The 15,688-nt window shown below is 44.5% G+C and overlaps 1 long non-coding RNA gene and 1 pseudogene across 1 annotated transcript; both read left to right on the forward strand.

Annotated features, from left to right (window-relative positions):
• The first annotated feature begins 2,409 nt into the window (after positions 1-2,409).
• Positions 2,410-15,688, forward strand: part of LOC136498994 (probable lipoxygenase 8, chloroplastic) — a 49,706-nt pseudogene continuing 36,427 nt past the window's right edge.
• Positions 13,140-14,914, forward strand: LOC136502145 (uncharacterized). Its single transcript, XR_010770434.1, has 3 exons — positions 13,140-13,276; positions 13,357-13,526; positions 14,847-14,914. It is a non-coding gene; the product is annotated as an uncharacterized lncRNA (long non-coding RNA).

Raw genomic sequence — 15,688 nt, forward strand, 5'->3', positions numbered from 1 at the left:
GGGACTCGGTTGCTACGTACGTGCAATTAACCGGTCTAGCCGATTGTGTGCACGGCGTGCCGGATGGATCCATCGGACGCCACATTCTTTATATACACACTACTCGATGTCTCGATCTATAATTTTTCTGGAAGCACATCGTTAATAGATATGGAAGAATGCATTATGCTTTCTTTGCTTGTAGAGTTCTAGTATAAACATACCATACGTATGTATACCATACCGGACCGCGTTGGATATATACGACTTTAATTTGACTGAGGCTATATACACCTGCATGTATATACGTACGTACGTACCCCGTCAGTGTCCAAGAAAGATGATGAATTATACTAGTGTTAGTACTCAAATCAAATCAGATAAAGTATATATACTAGCTAGTGGTAACGTAGAACTGTATATATACGCTGCCTTGTATATATTATAACACCGCGTACGTATACGTACGACTTGAGCTAGGCTGAGCTGCGCGGCAGAATAGTACGTAGTATACTATATTACTTGTCAAGAGGTATCCGATTGTCGAGTAGGTTGCAAGTTAGTAGCACTAGACACCGTTCTTGAGAAAATGTCATGTCAAGTATAATTAGTATATAAAATTATCGTAAATGGAGGTGGCTACAGAATAATTTATTTTGCAGCTGACTACTGAATATACTCTCTCTCTCTCTCTATATATATATATAACTACTACCCTATAGCTGGCTACAAAATAACTTATTCTGTAGCCATTTTAAGTTACGATAATTACTATGTTAATTTACGAGATTATAGTAACTCCTTACTAAGCGGTTTACTATAACGTTATGGTAAACATCCCCATGTGTTATAGTAACCCAACTATCATAAATTAGTATATAAAATTATCGTAAATGGAGGTAGCTACAGAATAACTTATTTTGTAGCTGGCTACTGAATAGTATATTTACCCTGTAGCCAGCTACAAAATAAGTTATTCTGTAGCTACCTCCATTTACGATAATTTTATATACTAATTTACGATAATATCAATACATATTTATGATAGTTGGGTTACTATAACACATGGGGATATTTACCATAACGTTATAGTAAACCACTTAGTAAGGAGTTACTATAATCTCGTAAATTAATACAGTAATTATCGTAACTCAAAGTGGCTACAGAATAAGTTATTTTGTAGCCAGCTACAGGGTATAGTGTGTGTGTATATATATATATATATATATATATATATATATATATATATATATATATATATATATATATATATATATATAATGACATTAGTGGTAGGGCTGTCCAGTATGACACTAACCCGGGTGTTGCACCATTTTGGGTCCTCTAATTTTTTTAAATAAGGATATAGGAATGGATTTGCCCTAGAACACATTAGGAAGAATATACTTTTGATCAACAAGAGTTTAGAAAAGAATATATTATCATCCATAAGTTTATTTATATTTTCTTTTCAAAATGAAACAAGTATGACTCGGGACAAAAAAACTAAAGTGGCCTATAATTTACAAGGAGCGAGACAGTAGAAAAGAACACAAGAAAACTAGAAAAACACAATTCTCCATAGTTTCGAGGTGCAGTGAGTTATATCATCAGTATTTTTGTACTAGCTTCACACGTCAAGGCATGTATATCTGATCAAAGATTTATAGTATGCATGAGGTATAGTTATATATTGTTCTACAACAAAAAGTATATTAAATAAAATACTTTTGAATTATTAACTTTTCTTATGCTATCAATATCCTCTTAAAGCAACTTCAGTAGAGATATATAGTTGCAAAAATACATACTAGATGAGCAATTATATACTCTCCTGACTCCTCAATGCCCACCCGATCATGAGGAGGACTTCAATTTTCACAACAATACATTTGACTAATTCTTGGTTAAACATATAGTGCATTTTGACTTTTATCTAGGTATAAAACACGCCTTGCCTTACATCAATGGTTCAATCTGAGGGTGTACCGTTCTACTGTAAACTAAGTTTATCAAACCTTGACAGACTAAACTTTTCACACATGTTGAATGGATTGATTCTCAAAGTCAGACTCATCAGACCAACAAGCAAACCCTGTATTAGTATTGGGCACCTAATAAATGATCTATATCCGTGCCACAACTTTTCCTACAATCTTAAGGCAAAACGACGCTCTCATCAGCGATATCCACAGCACAGCTTTCAAACAAAATCTAGGTCAGATCCGACGACCCCCTCGTCTCCGCCGTGAGCGAAGAAGCTGCCCCCGTCCTCCCCTTCCAGCTCTCACATGCATATATGGCTGGCACCCACACGCCATTAAAGAGCACTAAGCTAGAAGAAGCACACACGCAAGCCCAAAGCTTCGCCCTTCGATCCTTTGAGTTCGCGTCTCGCCGCGTATTATATAAACACCCTGCAGCTGCAGCATGGCTCTGCATCTCAAGCCATTGCGCAGCAACGCCCATAGCTGTTTCAGCAGCTGCAGCAGAGCATCACCAGCACGAGGTCCAGCTGGGCCTCTCTTCTTCCCCCTTGCCTCCTCCTCTCCCACCTCGCTGAGACGCCCGTCGTCGGTGGTCCAGCTCCGCCGGTCGCGGAACAGAGGGAACAAGACACTACCGAAAACGCCTAAGTTGCCGAGTGTCCCCAGCTTTGCCGTGGGCACGATTTCGGGCACTCGGCAAATAACATGTTTGCCGAGTGTCCCGAAGACGACACTCGGCAAACACAAAACTCACGGCATAATTGTATACGCCGAGTGCCTGCACTCGGCAAACAATGGACACACGACAACTTCATGTCCAGGTAACACCATCGACCTCCGTTAGCATTTTGCCGAGTGTCACATGTTAACACACGGCAAACCCACCTATATGCTGAGTGTCACCTTGAGACACTCGGCAAATCATGTTGTATGCCGAGTGTCACCATCTGACACTCGGCAAACCATTTTTTTTTATTTTGCCACCCAAACTTTTTGTACTGTTGTATTACAATACCTGTTGCTCCGTGTTGAAGTTTTGTACATTTCTGAGTGATTTTACTATATTTCATCAATTTATTTTAGTTAAATGAATTTTCGGTAATTTTTTGGATTTGAACTGCAAGTGCTTCGAATATCCGAAAAAAGTGAATAAAAAAATGATATTCTTGTCACTGAGTCTGATGTGAGACCGTATCCGGGGCCAGACCAGAAATTTCGAACATCGTGTTCGCGAAACATGACCACAAACGTGTGGCGGAAACGTCATAAAATTCTATAAAAAGCAAACGAAGTCTGAAAAACATTAAATTCATCGAGTTGTCACGATATCATACGTAGAGGCTATGGTAAAAAAATTGAGAATGTTTCGGCACAGTTAACACGTACGCTACTTACAAATCGGAGCATCTCCAGAGAAGTTTCTGAGATTTGAGAAGTATCCTGTATGATTTGGAGACAATTTGAATTTTGATTTGGAGTTTCACTTCAAAATTTTTTCTATATGGATTAGAGAACAAAGATCGTTTCCTGTAAAATTTTGGCAATTTTTCGGATCCGTTTGACAAATTTTAATTTTTTACCGCAATTATTGAATTTTATTTACGATAAATTGGATTTGAACAACAATTACATGAAATGTTGCCCAATAATTTATAAAAGCATCGAACATAAATTTCTAAGTGAGTTTAACAAGGATTTTTGGAACTTCATCTAGGAAAAATTGAGTTTTGGAACTAAACAAAGTAAGAAAGCACATGAAATAACGAGTACCTTTGCCGAGTGCCAGAAGGTGGGGCACTCGGCAAAGGTTTAAAAAATGTTTTTTTAAAAGCTGTAAGTATGAAAGGTTTGCAGCAAAAAAAAAAAAAGAAAAAAAGAAAAATGTTGCCGAGTGCCCCATCGGGCCGGCACTCGGCAAACAGGGCCCAAGAGCGCAAATAGGCCTGGCCACGCCTCCCTCCTCCCTCCTCTCCCCATTCAATTATCTCCTCCTCCCCCGGTGCCGCGCCTCCAGCCGCGCCTCCCCCGCCCACCGTAGCAGCGCCCGCCGCCGCGCCCACTCCGCCCGTCCCCGCCCCTACCCGGGTGCTCGTCGGAGAAGGCCGCCGGAGACGACTGATCCCCTCGCGCCGCCGTCGTCACACCCTCCCCACTCCGCGGCCCCCTCCCTCCCCACCCCGCCCGCCTCCGCCATCGACCTCCCCCCCGCCCGGCCGATCTGCCACAGCCACCGGCTGGCCCACGCCCCTGTCCCCGCCGTGAAACCGAGCGCGAGCGCGAGCACGCCCACGAAACCGCCCTAGGGTTGTGGAGAGAATCGGCGGAGACTTCGCCGTCGCCGCAGGAGCCCACCGCAGGATCCCACCGCTTCCCCCATTCTCCGGTAAGCCCCATTGTATCTATCGCTTCCCCCATCCAATGTTACCCATGTTTCTCGCCCTGGCCCCCTGGATTGGTGTATCCCCTTCGTTCATATATTATCTATCGCTTGCTAGGTTGTCAGGATCCCAAAGTTGGGAAGGAAATAGCTAGACTTCTTCATGTTGCCTTGCCTTGCTGCTGCTATTTGTCTTCGTTTGTTGCGTGATAGATTCAGTTATAGGCTCCTTCAGGCTTATGACTTACAACTGTGTATCAGTATTCTGCAATAGATCTGAATTTTACCTGTTTTTCAATTCTATGGACCATTGGTTGCTCGATCTTTTCTTCAGTAAATAATGTTTGTATCTGTACTCTGGCTGTTTATAAAAAATATTAGTGATAGCAACCCTGACTGTTTATATGTAGTAGCATCCCTGACTACTTATTTACATGTTAATAGAGCAAAGGATGTCACGCTAATCTTGTGCGTTGCTGCTCAGATTTGCTTTTGTGTGTGCTTGGGCATGGACGGACAATATGCAGTGAAAAGATCTTCTCCGAGAGTGAGATGCACAGCCGTAAAAAAAATAAAAATAGATAAAAAAAAGCTCCCTATCTCCCGTGGTGGCGTGTGCTAGACATTAGCACACTTAGCTCTTTTTGCTTTTGTACTTTGTGTTTAATGCCAGACAAAATTCAATATGATATTTAAAATCCAAGAGTCAGTTGCACCTAGAACTGCCTCTATTACCCACAGACCACATAAAAGGTTGTTGCCACATGATCTGAATTTTTGCCATAATGTTTCCCGTTCCCCAATAAATTTATTCTTACGGATTTGTAGCTCTGTAGTTCTGTACATTTAGCTTTCTGTATGTTCATAGGTCTTTTTCAAAATCAATTACAGTTGATAACAATGAAAAATACCACTTCAGTCAGCTGCACCCATATCATTGCATTGCATTGCTGATTGTCTTGTCTGCAAAAGGTTCCAGCCAGCTTTGGCAGTGCAGGGGCTGCCAAACTAGTCACTAAAGTCGTTGCAGTACTGGACATATTATAGTAGCTGTCCGCTATCCTTCCCTTTTCATTAAGGAAAAACATGATCGTTGATTCATTTGTGTTCTCTGTTTTTTCCGGAAGAGCTGGTAATGTGGCTTCCAGGGAAAACAGAATTTTAGTGAAGGGTAAATGTGGAAGAACAAAAAAAACATCTATCTTTCACTTTATTTACCTCGTATGAATCATACTTTCATGTCCAGATCCATCTTTTTGATGAGAATATGAGATAGATTGTGGAACAATCAGTTTACCACAACATTTGAATTAGTTTGAGTATTATTGTGTTTTACTAACTAATTTGCATGCGGTATGTGCTGCAAGGGACTTTTATGTTTTATTAAAGATGACTATTGCAGATATGCCTTTCCAACAATACTAGAAACACAGACACAGCAGCATATCATGTCGGAATGGTATATGGGTAGGGAGCTATCTAGTCATGGGTGTGCAGGAGGCTGGCATCCTTTCCCATTGGTGTTGTGCAGTCCCCTAGACTCGAGATATATACTGATGCCCTAGTATGTAGCCTGTTTATGGGCAACTATATGTACATATGCATGTGAGCGCAGATCATCTCAGCAGAAGTAAATCATCTCATAGGACCACCCACTGAAGATTGGCTGGAGGAATGGTAGAGATGCATCTTTAGCTATTAAGCTATATAAAGAAGAGCACTGGTAGCTCCAAGCTGCTGGTGATGGGTTGAACTGTGTCTACTGCATTGCCGTGGCTAGAGTCAGTTGTAGTGCTCAGCTGAGGAGCTATGATCCTTTATTTGCTTTCTGGGAGAGATAAATATGAACTTTTGTTGGGTGAAGAACATGTAGTGACTATAATGCTGAACTGTAAACTGCTTTAAACCCCTCAGACTCTGGGGATGTTTATTCCATAGAACACTAAGGAAAAAAGATAATTCATGGGATAATATCTTGGTCTGTTGATTGTGTAGGAGCTCTCAGTTTTAGTTTACTGTAGAGCTGCTGAACAACCAACCTGCATATTAGTATGTATGACCAATATATATAGCAGAAGTTAGTTCGTGTAGACAGTTGTTTCCGTCCAATAGCGTGAATTGCAGATAAGTTAATATCAATCTTTTGTGGTATACATAACATAATGGTTTATAAATAAAGAAAATGTATCGCAATAATGGGGACATGTACATCCTTGTCTTGCGTAAGTTGTACTGTTGGACTTTGATGTACTCCGGCCTGCGGGGTGGTCGGGGACGCGTCTGACGACTAGCTAGTGATTCATCGAGGGGAAGTTGCTCGATGTAAGCGTCTGTTTACTCATTTGCTCACGGTTATAGTTGCAATTGCTCACGGATCTGTTCCAGTTGAGTTATACAGTACTCTACATCCAACCTGAGTTGGTTATACTTGGATTGTTGCCTGAACGCGATGTGTTGGCCCAAGTAAAATCACATGTACATGTTGTCTAGCTACGAGTAATGTTTATCCATCATACTCCCTCACACATCTCAGAACCATCACAGATTTTTGGTTGCGGTTTATATTTTCTAAAATAACCTTTAAGCTAACACCCATGCATATGTTCAGTTTTTTTCCATAGGAAATTCAGACATCACAGATTTTGGATGGGTCTTGTTACGATCTGTAGCTTAATAACTAGCTAACATTCACCTACATACGTTACAGCTTTTTCCTACAGCAAAATTCCGAGTTCTCTTCTTTCTAACCATGTATGAATGTGGCCAGTTAAACAACTTTGTTTAGACTTGCCCACTTCATATTGGTTTGATTGCTTTCTGTTATGTTTGGATTTTTTTTGTGCTGCGCCCTTTCTGTCAATCTTAGCCAGCTGCTGGGAACTTGCTGCCTATGTGTTGATTGCCAATTTGCTGCCTCATGTATCCATTATCTTATGGTGATATAAAGGTAATTACTTACTCGTGTGAAATGACTTATTCTTTTAGGGAGGACTGAGGCTTCTGGCTGTTTGTTGGTGTTCCGTGGACCTTGTAGCGGTTGAGGCTTCTCCTGTTTGCGGGACAGCGAGGTGAGGCATAAAACACCCCTCTTTTCTGTATCATGCATGTTTGTAGAGCACGTAACCCGGTTAGACGTCTCCCGTTCGAAAGAGATACGGTTGGAAATATGCAGCTCTTTGCATGTCGATAACCGTATCTGTTTCGAATTGTCCACATTTTTTGGACAGCCCTAGGATGCGTAGATGGGGTTAGTCTCCGTGGTCTACTCTGTTCCGAGGCAGAGTTTCGGCAGCATCTCCCTGTTGTTCTCCGGATACACAATCTCCCTACCGGGACGTGTATTTGGAGAACAACGGGGAGGTGCTGCCGAAATTCTGTCTCGGATCGGAGTAGACCATGGAGACTAACCCCAGCTACGCATCATCGGGTGGGATTAGGACCTATCCTGACCTATTAGATGGTAGGAACATCGTGTACATGCAATTTATTCTTAATGTCTCGTTAGTATATATATGTCAGAGGATGGATGACCGTGAGTGGATGTACACGGGCCGCCCAAGTCAGCGTGCTTTGACCGATGAATGGATTGAGAAGACGGAGGCTTTCATAGATAGAGCATTTGCCCTAGTTCCAGGAGCGTCAGCCATTTGGTGTCCGTGCAGTAGATGTGCAAACAGGCGTCGGCAACCAAAGGATGTCATGTCTACTCATCTTTGCAAGAATGGATTCACAACAGATTATACTCGGTGGATCTACCACGGTGAAGCCGATCGGATGAGAGAGGAGGTCGTGAGAGCACGCGTTGAAGATTTCGATGCTGTTGCCGGGGTAGGTGACTGGCTAAATGACTTTCACGAAGCACACGTAGGTGAAGAAGGTGGGGAGGAGGAGCCAGAGGCAACCGCAAAAGCGTATTATGACATGTTGTCTTCGGCACTGAAACCCCTTCACGGCCACACAAAGGTTTCTCAACTGGATGCCATTGGACGGGTAATGGCCTTAAAGGCTCAGTTTAGCATGAGTCAAGATTGTTACGATGCTACGTTGGCAGTTATTGGCACCTTGCTTCCAGAAGCTCACATTATGCCAAAGAGCATGTACGAGTCGCAGAAACTCCTTCGTGCACTCAAGATGCCATATGAGCAGATACATGCTTGTCCGAAGGGGTGCGTCCTATTTAGGAAAGGACACGAGAAAGCAAAGTATTGTCCAAAGTGTCAATCCTCTAGGTACCTGGAGGTAGAGTCTGGTGATGGTCAGAAGAGGCAGCTTGAGATCCCCGTGAAGATCCTACGGTACCTTCCATTCTTACTGAGGATCCAACGGCTATACATGACTGAGGAAACCGTGAAACAGATGACGTGGCACAAAAATGGCACTCGATACAGTCCTGAGAAGATGGTACATCCATCTGATGGTGAAGCATGGACCCACTTTGATGGGATTCATCGTGAGAAAGCTCTTGAGGCTCGTAATGTACGTGTTGCGCTAGCAACAGATGGGTTCAATCCTTATGGACTGATGGCTGCCCCATACACTTGTTGGCCAATCTTCGTTATCCCCCTCAATCTCCCCCCCCCCCGGTGTCATGTTTCGACGACAGAATATATTCTTGTCATTGATAATTCCTGGACACCCAGGGAGTAAGATGGGTGTGTTCATGGAGCCTCTGATTGATGAGCTGGTCCGTGCTTGGGAGGAAGGGGTGTTGACATATGACCGAGCTACGAAGAGGAACTTCAGAATGCATGTCTGGTACCACTACTCCCTGCACGACTTCTTGGCGTATGGGATATTCTGCACCTGGTGTGTTCACGGGAGGTTCCCATGCCCATTATGCAAGACAGTTGTGGAGTTCATTTGGTTGAAGAAGGGTGGCAAGTATTCTTCGTTCGACAAGCATCAACAGTTCCTCCCTGTTGAGCATGCATTCAGACGAGACATCAAGAACTTTATGAAAGGTGTGGTAGTGACAGACCCCGCACCGCAGATCATGACTGGTGCCGAGGTTCGTGCTCAGATAGATGCTCTCGTCATCAACCCACAAGGCGATGGTTTTGTGGGATATGGTCGTCAACATATGTGGACTCATAAGTCGGGCTTGGAGAGGCTCCCCTATTATGATGACCTCCTTCTTCCGCATAACATTGATGTGATGCACACTGAAAAGAATGTGGCCGAGGCACTTTGGGGAACACTCATGGACACTGAAAAGTCAAAGGACAACATTAAGGCTAGAGTGGACCTAGCAACGTTATGTGATAGACCAAAGCAAGAAATGAAGCCTCCTAGAGGCGGCAAGACATGGAGCAAGCCTAAGGCCGATTTCGTCTTGACCAGGCCCCAAAGGAGGCAAGTTCTTAAATGGATGCAAACGTTGATGTTCCCTGATGGGTATGCAGCGAATCTGAGGAGGGGAGTGAACGTATCTACTCTGCGAGTCAAAGGGATGAAGAGCCATGACTTCCACATATGGATTGAGCGGCTTCTTCTGGCGATGGTTCGTGGCTATGTCCCTGAGCATGTCTGGCTAGTGTTGGCAGAGTTGAGCTATTTCTTCCGCTAGCTTTGTGCCAAGGAGTTGTCTCGAAAAGTGGTTGAGGACTTGGAAAGAATGGCACCGGTGCTTCTCTGTAAATTGGAGAAGATATTTCCACCCGGCTTCTTTGTTCTGATGCAGCATTTGATCTTGCACCTCCCGTATGAGGCATGAATGGGGGGGCCCGTGCAGGGCCGTTGGTGCTATCCAATCGAGAGATGTCTAAAGGTTGTTCGAAGTAAATGTAAGAATAAAGGCAAAATTGAGGCTTCCGTTGCAGAGGCATATATTCTGGAGGAGGTGTCAAACTTCACAACAAGTTACTATAGTGACAACCTTCCCAGCGTGCATAATCCACCCCCTCGCTACAATGCGGGCGAAAATGAATCGAACCTCAGCCTTTTCCGAGGGTAGCTTGGAAGTGCAAGTGATTGGAAACCCAAGACATTGAGACATGAAGAGTGGCGCACTATCATGCACTATGTGTTGACCAACCTTCCCGAAGTGGAGCCGTACATGCAGTAAGTTCACAACGAACTTGTTAAATATGCTGTCACTATTCGGTATCCAACTCTCTTATTTCTCATTGTTATAGGGAATTTCTTGATCACTACTGGCATCTATCAAGGGAACCTACCCCGCAGGAATGTGATACCCTTCTTAAACAGGGTGTGGGAAATAGAATGCCCGATTTCATTTCTTGGTTCGCACAGAAGGTATTGTCCAACTTTGCTCGTACTTAGTTTGACATTACAAGTTGCTCGCACTTAGTTTAACGATATATCATGCTTGAGCTTGCAGGGCCAAACCGATGAGTCTATGGATCCCGAGTTAGCATAGGTGTCCAGTGGCTTTCTGTATAGGGTCAGGTCATTTGCCGCTTATGACGTGAATGGATATCGCTTTCACACGACAGCACATGAGGAAAGTCGGCCCAATCGAAGAACCACAAATACCGGAGTTCTTACGCCCGGCACTGATGGGGCCGATTATTATGGGAGAATCGAAGAAATCTACGAAGTCAAATTTCGTGGTTCCAAACCCCTTAAGCCTGTCATATTCAAATGTCATTGGTTTGATCCTGCAGTAACGAGACGGACCCCTAATCTTGGGCTGGTCAAAATTCGTCAGGATTCCGTCTATCCAGGGAAAGATGTCTATGTTGTTGCTCAACAGGCGACGCAAGTTTATTATCTGCCATACGCGTGCCCAAACGACGACCGTCTTAAGGGTTGGTATATTGTGTAGAAGACATCGCCACATGGTAGACTACCTCTCCCAAATGATCAAGATTACAACTTAGACCCAAACACATATGACGGGGAGTTCTATCAAGAGGAGGGGCTAGAAGGGAGTTTTGAGATAGACTTAACCGGTGCGATCGAAATGGAAGTAGATAATGAAAGGGTTGATGAAGAGGACAATGGAGATGAGGTGGAAAATGTGCAAGACTTAGAATTACTTGAGCGAGTGCGTATAGGCAATGCCGATGATGACAACATTGGTCCTTCGGATAGTGTTGATTATTTCGACATGTGTGATAGTGATGATGAGAGTTATGATCCGGCTGATCCCGATCATGATGCCTATTTCTAATACAAGTAATACTATCATTTTCTAATTATGTTTCGTTTATTTTGCATTTCTTTTTTAGGTTGTCCTGTTTATATGTGCTTATTGGTTTACTCTTTTTAATTGCAGGTGATTGACAAAAGATGGTGGGCGGTATGAGGTCCGTCGGGTCGTTTTATCGGAGCTCGGCGTCCGCTCCAGCTGAGGAGGCTCCTGCAGCTAAGGAGCCACCGCGGAGGCGCAGGGGTCGGCCGAGAGGCCAGGGTCGGCAGGCACGTGCAGTGACTCGGCCGCCGTCGCCTGTACCTCCCTCGCCTTAGGAGGAGGTGGAGGAGGAGCAGCACGAGCATGAGGAGCACGAGGAGCAGGCTGAGCAGGAGGAGGGCGAGCTCGAGGAGCTCTCGGTGGGGGGTTCCTCTTCCTCTGATTCGAAGATCTGGTTGCGAGGCCCTTCACGCCTCCCGGACCAGCCTATACCTTTCACGAAACGGCCGGTAATTCGCCCCAATGGGCCAAGGTAAGTATCTTAAGATGTTATCGCTACTTCATTTGATATGTTTAACATGGCAAAATACAAACTAATATTTTTTCGTTAATCACTTGGACAGGGGATGGAAGGTTGTGGCTGCAGGTGATCACAAACGCCTTCCCGGTGGAATCCTGGGTCTTCTGTGTAGGGAACACTTCCCCGGCCTAGTGGATTGGGCAGGAGGGGTGGAGCTGGCCTACACGTTCGAGCACTACGCCTCTGCCCCCAATGCACGAGATCGGGAAAGCAGGAAATTCGACAACAAGGCGCAGCGGGTTGTGAAAGAGCCGTGGGTAAGCCTTCCCCGCACTATCTTGCTCAATACATCGCATTCCTATCACATCCTTGAAATAATGACTACATACATAATGTTTATATGCAGGATTACTACAGATGTGATGAGGGATACGAGGAGAGGGCCGAGAGGCACGCTCACAAAGCCTGCTACAAGCTCGTGAAGGACATGCACTATGAGGCGCGTATCCTGGCTGTACAGCAATACAAAGCTGTCTTCGAGGAAGTGAAGATCAACAAAGACCTCGCAAGAACCTTGACGCTGACCAAAGAGCAATACATGCTGGTAAATATTGTTTCTTCCTAAGATTAAGTACACTTACTGTGTTCTTATATGACAAATGCTTGTTGACGTGTAGGTGCCTCCAAATTGGGTGGCCGGTAAAGGCGAGTGCTGGAGGAGGATGGTGGACAAGTGGTGCTCCCCGGAGTGGTCAGAGACACACGCCGCTTGCTGGGAGCGGCGTTTGATGATGACAGGTGCACCACACCATCAGGGGAACCTTACCCTTGCCGAGTACGCGGAGAGATGGGTACGTGACTTCATTTATGTATTCCAACGCTTGCTTCTGCATAGTTTCTAATGATCTTACTGTTTGTTTCACAGTCGGCGTCACATGGTGGCGCACCTTGCTCCTAGGTGAAGGCATGGGCTATGGCCCACAAGGGCAAGGCGACGTCCGCCGTCGACTTCAACCTGGAGGACCCCCCCCTCGGCGTACAGCAATCCCTCCATCCACAGCCGTCTCACCGAGTACACAATGGCGGCTAAGGCGGTCCATGGGCCGGAGTACGATCCGAGCACCCAGGATTTCGAAGGTGACCTTGTCATGAGGGTGGGAGGAGGCAAGAAGCATGGCAGGTACTGGCTTGGCGACAGCGTCGTCGACACGGCCACTACCCCCACTCTCTCCCAGATCCGAGCAAGCGACACGGGCCAGAGGCCGCCCATACGCCCACGGCCGACCAGTACAATGCACGCCATACAGACTTTGCAGGTTATTACTCTTTTATTCGTCGTTCATTGTTTCTTACATACCTTTGATTTCCATTGTAACATTGGGGTGAAATTTTGTAGGTCGAGCTTGAAGAAGAGAGGAGGCAGAGAATAGCGTTGGAGGCGAAGATTGACGCTGATCGGCAGAGGCAGGAGCACATGTTTCAGTGGATGCAAAATCTCGGCGCGAAGATGGGTGAACCTCTGCCACAAGCGCTATTCCTTCCTCCTCGTCCTCTGAAGACACTCCTGTGAGTACATCTATCCCCATGTCCACTCACTCACACACACTCACACACACCAGCACACACACCGCGGACGGGCGGCGCGGGTGGATGGGGTTGGCCACGGCTGCCGGGCTAAGAAAAATATGTCAGCAACAGAATACGTAGTAAGTGGATTAATAAGGTTAGATATCGGCTTAACTGATTGGATTGGCTAGATTTTGAGGGAAATTAGGAGATCTTGTTGGCTACTAGCCTGTGTAAGTCCTGCAGGGACAGATGATTTGTCAAGCAATAAAATAATCTTCCCACCTTTCTACCGTCCTCTCTACTGTATCCTTCTACCATAGATCGGTGGCAGCGAGGCATAGAGCCTTGGCAGCTGGCCGGTCACTCCTACCAACTGCGCTGGTTTGGTCCCATCTCTGCACTTCCTCTGCCTGGCCGGCCGTAACAGAGATCAGTGATATGCCTCTTAAGTTCATCAGTCTCTCTGTTAGTACCTTATCCCCCTCATCTAGTTCTTTGATCAAACCTTTCCTTTTCCTACCATTTGCTATCCCCTGGAAGTAACTGGTGTTTGCATCTTCTTTCAGTAGCCAATTTTCCCGTCCTCTTCTCTGCCAGAACAATTCCTCTTTTTCATAAATTGCTATCAGTTCTACTCGCCACTCATATCTTTCCTTCCACTCTTCTGGGCTCAAATTTCTGATCTCCACCACAACTTGTCTCTCCTCTCAATTGCTATAAATAATTCTTGTTTCTTTTTCCTTATGTTACTGCCCCAGTTTCGCCCCCATCCTCTCATACTCCTGCCAAGGTGTTTGATATGTGATGCCAGTGGTCTATCACATAGCTTTTGCTTCTCTGTGGCCACTTGTGGGACTTGTTCATAACGTAGAGTACGTAGCAGTCAGTAGTCGCCCTACTAGATGCTAGCCTAGCTAGGACTAGGTAGGTACTCCTACTGGCTACAAACGTAGTACAGCGGAGCAATTGCGTTTTACCAGCCAAGCCATTCATATCATTTTTGTCACCCAAAAGTAGCCCTGTCATTCTACAACTTTCAACCTCTTAATTAATACAAGCTACTCAATGTTATCTTCACTATTATAAGCGTAATTAATTACTACTTTCAGTATAAAATCGTGAAATTAGCAACGGAAAAAAGTTACTATTGAAGTTCATTCACTATGACAGATCTAATCATGAGTCCATGACAAGATCGTGCTGATATGCATGACAGACGTCTCTAAGGAGACTAAAAGTTTCTTCTGACAGATCAATGGAAGTTTAACCAATCGATTAGGTTCTCCAGAAAATTAATCTTATCTATTCTTTGTGCAGGGTCAATCAGCGGCATCAAATGATGTACCTCATGACCCACCGCAGCAGTCGCCGTGGTCTAATTGGTGATTTGCTTCTTTTCATGTGTTGAACTTATTCCTTGTGTTGCACTTATGCTTGTAATGCACTTGTGGTGGATACTTTAAACTCGAACCTTATGTTGGTATTGTGGTATGACATTTGTGTACCATTGTGGATTATTGTGATGTATGTGATATGTGGAGATGATATATATATGTGATATATGTGCTGTGTAATAGCTGTGCTGTGATATATATATGTGCTGTGTAATATATCTGTGCTGTGATATATATATGTGCTGTGAAATGTAATGCAAACACAAAAAAAATCAGTTTTCTGAGGCTTTGCCGAGTGTTATGACCAAGACACTCGGCAAAGCAAACACAATTTGCCGAGTGTTATCACCAAGACACTCGGCGAAAGATATTTTTTAAAAATACCAAATACTGTTTGAAAAATGTTTGTCGAGTGTCTTACAGTGCCACACTCAGCATATGTTTATCATTTGCCGAGTGCAACACTCGGCGAAAAAGGAATTCTAAAAACCAAAAATATTTAAAAAAAAATTTGCCGAGTGCCTTACCGTTTGACACTCGGCGAAGTTGCTGTTAACGACGGGTTTGACGTTATGACTGTTTCTTTTCGCCGAGAGCTAAACTGTACACGGCAAAATGTTTGCCGAGTGCCCGATAAATGGCACTCGGCAAAATTGGCTTTGCCGGAACTGTGTATGGCGAGTGCTGTTCGCCGAGTGTTACACTCGGCAAACAATTTGCCGAGTGTTTTAGGTATTTTGCCGAGTGTTTCGGACACTCAGCAAA

The sequence above is a fragment of the Miscanthus floridulus genome, chromosome 13 (assembly GCF_019320115.1).
Source record: "Miscanthus floridulus cultivar M001 chromosome 13, ASM1932011v1, whole genome shotgun sequence".
In the NCBI taxonomy this organism is placed as follows: Eukaryota; Viridiplantae; Streptophyta; class Magnoliopsida; order Poales; family Poaceae; genus Miscanthus; species Miscanthus floridulus.